The sequence below is a fragment of the Lathyrus oleraceus genome, chromosome 3, assembly GCF_024323335.1.
Source record: "Lathyrus oleraceus cultivar Zhongwan6 chromosome 3, CAAS_Psat_ZW6_1.0, whole genome shotgun sequence".
Lineage (NCBI taxonomy): Eukaryota > Viridiplantae > Streptophyta > Magnoliopsida > Fabales > Fabaceae > Lathyrus > Lathyrus oleraceus.
In genome coordinates this window covers 324,511,851-324,516,374 of record NC_066581.1, presented here as the reverse complement: position 1 = coordinate 324,516,374, position 4,524 = coordinate 324,511,851, and positions in this window count along the sequence as shown.

Below are 4,524 nucleotides of genomic sequence, written 5' to 3'. Positions count from 1 at the left end.
TCGACCTGAAACCACTATGGACCCTAGATGTAGAGTCGAGTGCTTTATTGCTGATCAAACATTATCCATAACTGGATGACCATAAAGACAGTTGATAGGTACTCCACGAAGCATGCTAAGGGACATGAGTGACCTAGATGGAATTTTCCCATCCTGCATAACAGGATAAATGTCTATGGGCCCAATATTGAACTGGACAAGGATGACACGGTCTATGCCTTATGTTTAATATAGACATAAAGGCAAAAGGGTAATTATACACATAATATTATCACAGAAGAATTTGTCAGATCACATGACATTTTCGTGTCTTGGGTAGCAGTGATGTGTTGCTAGATACCGGTCACTGTTTATTATGTTAAATACGTGATTTAATATAATTGTCAATGTCGCGAAAACCTACAGGGTCACACACAAAGGACGGATTGATGAGAGATAGAGTAACTAAGGAACACCGTAAGGTACGGTGCACTTAAGTGAATTTTAGAACATCGTAAGGTACGGTGTACTTAAGTAGAATACGAAATATGGTAAGGTACCACGCGCTTAAGTGAATTTGGCATATTATAAGATATGGGCCACATGCACTTAAGTGGGCTTTTTAGCTTGAAGCCCACATAAGTGGTTCTATAAATAGAACCCTTGTGCAGAAGCATTTAGAGCAATTACAATTTTGTTTCTTTCTTTCTCTCACTAAAAGCCTTCATTCGTAACAGCTAGCACTGAGATTGAAGGAATCCGTTCGTGTGGACTGAGTAAAGGCGTTTTCGTCGTTCAGCGTTCATGATCGCTCCGTAGATTTGCATCAAAGGTTTCAATCGTCACAAGAGGTAACTATTCTATCACTGATCATGCCCATTCATAAGGATCACTAAATGAGAAAATTTTAATTTGCGTTGCGTTTTGGATCGCCAATCTCCTTCATTCTCAAGCACAAGTGAGCATTCAAATAGCTTCCCTAAGGTCCAAGCAAGTTCACCAGATCATCAGCTCTCATCTGTAACCAGTAGATGGGGCATTGGACTTTCTCCAATAGGTAAGTATTTTCTTGTTTTGGAAGTCTGTCATACACGCATCATTAATGTTTGGTTTATGAAGAAAAAATGTAGCATTTGACCTAGTTTTGGTTTTGACCTAATTTTGACTTACTTTAATATATGTTTACATATTTATGTGCTTTGAACTTTGTTACTATTCCATGAAACTTTGTGTGTTAGTTTGCCATTGATCCATAATTCACATGTCATTCTTTCATGTCTTATTGAACCTTTGTGTGCATGTGTGCCCTTGTGTTTGTATTTGTTTATGTGCTTGCAAATGCTTTAAACTTGTGATAACATGTCTTTGTATGACTTGTATGCTTACATGTTCAAACCTTTTGTATGATGTTGAACCTTTGATTGTGATCATATTGAACCTTAGAATGCATGTCTTGAATACCTTAACTTGTTTTCATGATTAAGTTGATGTTATGTCTAAACCATGTCTTACTTCATGCATATACATGTTCATTCATACTTATTATTACATTCATATACATGTTCATGCATTTTTATGTCATTTATCTTTGTTTCTTCATGATGATATATCCATGTCATTCATATTCATGTCAACTTTATGCATCTTTGATTGATGTTGTTGTATCTTTGTTTACATGTTGTACATGTGTGTTTAGATACCATGCCTGATATTGTTATGATCATGCTTCCATATCTTGTTATTGATGTCATGTATGAACATCTTCTTCACTTTCTTATCTTTGTAGATGTCATGCTTGGACATCTTCTTTATCATGTGTTTACCTTTGTGGATGTCATGCTTGAACATCTTCTTCATCCTTGTTTATCCTTGTTGATGTCATGCTTGAATATCTTCTTGACCATTTATTTATCTTTGTTGATGTCATGCTTGAACCTATTCTTCTTCATTTACTTATCTTTGTGGATGTCATGCTTGAACATATTTCTTTACCATTTGTTTACCTTTGATGTCATGCTTGAACATCTTTCTTTACCATTTGTTTACCTTTGATTTAATACTTACCTTTCTTCTTCATTTTCTTATCTTTGTGGATGTCATGCTTGAACATCTTTCTATACCATTTATTTACCTTTGATGTCATGCTTGAACATCTTTCTTTACCATTTGTCTACCTTTGATGTCATGCTTGAATATCTTTCTTTATCATTTGCTTATCTTTGTGGATGTCATGCTTGAACGTATTGCTTATCTTTTGTTTATCTTTTTGTCCAAATCCAAGGGAAAGAACTCTTTATTGACTCAATGTCATAGGTAGTTTAGCAATCCCTAGTTCCCCTTTGACCTTGTTAGAGTCATTTTCACTTTCAACTTAGACTTAAGTAAGAGTTTGTAACTCTTGTAAGTGTGTTTATTATGAACACTTACTTCCCCCTCTGGAACCTTGATCACTATCAAGTGTTCTTTCACCCTTAGTTAGATGAACTACGGTTGCTATGATTTCATCCTTATAAGGATACGTAGGCACGTGACCGAGAAGTTTTGGCGAGTAAACTTAATAAAATCTTTAGGTCCTTCCCAATAAAACATTTCCAAACAATAGCAAACAAACAAAAACATAACACAAATACTTTCAAAAGGTTCCTATAGGATAGTATAGATACTTAGGATGTTAATACCTTCCCTTAGTATAACCAACCCTCAAACCTTAGATCTCTCCTCATTGTTTTTAAATTGCATAATTAGGGTTTTATTCGATCTTTTCCCTTTTCCTTGGATAAATTAAAGTTCGGTGGTGAACATTAAATGTTTTGTGATTCAAGTTAATACAATAGCCTGATATCTTATTCTCACCGCGACACCGTGTGGCCCCATTTCTCACAATTAAAACATTGAAATGTCTTCTTATCAACCTTTGTTTTATTATGAGAAATACCTTCTTTTTTATAAGATTCAGTTTTATCATCATTTGATTGTTTTTGTTTGTGAGACCATGGACCCTTCTTGGTATTACTTTTTGTCAAAATGCCCTTTGAATTTCCACTTCCACCATGACTTTTTCAGGTCTGAGCTTGCAGAGTCTGAATGGCTTCTTGCACTCATTTTCTTTCTATAATTATCATCACACGTGCTTCTAAGGAACCTACGAGATCCCCCAACTTCATGATGGACAAATCACTAGTCTCTTGAATCGCCACAATAACATGATCAAAATGAGAAGTCAGAGTTCTCACCACCTTATCAATGATCGTTCTATCTATCATGGTTTCACCGCACCCTTTCATCAAGTGCACAAGATTTTGTACCTTGGACACACATGTTGCAACTTTCTTCGTCTCTTCCATATGCATTAATTCATATTATCTGCACACCAATTGTAGTTTCACACTTTTAACCTTCTCACCTCGTGTGTAATACTTGGCAAGAACATCTCATGCTTCTTTTGCAGATTCAGCATGAGCGATACGGTCAAAATTTGCACCATCAACTGCAGATTGAATGCAATAAAATGTCTTACAATCTTTCTTCTTGGCATCTTTGTAAGAAGTCCATTGAGCTTCAGTTACATTCACTGCAAGCTCCAACACGCCATTAGTGACTACCTCAAGGATTTCTTGAAAGCCAAATAAAAACTTCATTTGTTTACTCCAACGATCCAAGTTCTTGCCATCAAGAACATTAAGGGAGTGTGAAATGCCATTGCTTCCATCCTTCGTTGATAAACCAGCAGAAAAATCATTGCCCTAGAGATGCAAAATATCCTTCGAAATCAAGAGCTCAGGATACCAATTTGTTAGTGCAACTGCACTTAATGAAAGGAGTGAGAATATGCCAGATGTGAGAAAACATGTCTAGGACATGTGTGAGAAGAGTTTGTATTATTATTGGAGAAGATAGTTCAAAATGAAACTCAACACATCATTTAAATACAAATGTTTTGTGACTTGTAATTCAAGTAACCGATCCAAATAGCTACTAACTAACTAACCACCTTCTAACTACCTTAAATGCATTAACTAAGAACAATAATAAAGTTGCAAACTCTTTTTATCATGAACCTTGATATATAATCTGGTTGCTTCATAATTTATGTTACATAATAAAGTTGTCAACTCTTTTTATCATGAACCTTCGATATATAATCTGGTTGCTTCATACTTTATGTTATAGAATTTCATGTCATGTTGTTTAGGTTTTGGACACATATTGGTATGTCATATGTCTTCTTAGCTTAACATGTTATAGTCTTTACGAAGAATATAGGATAGTTGGAGTTAGGGCTGTTAAAAAAAAATAAAAATTGAATCGAATTGTCGAATTGAATCGAACTGAAGTTAAAATAACTGAACTGTTTAGTTAGTGAACTAAAGCATATTACTCAATCAGTTCTAGAACCGAACCGAAATTGAAACCAAACTAAACCGAAACAGAAACCGAATCGAACTAAAACTGAAAATAAAAAATCCTAAAAACAAGTTTATATAATCTTTTTTTAAAATTAAAAATAATTTAATGGTTAGTTTTTTTTAATAAATGATTTGGTTG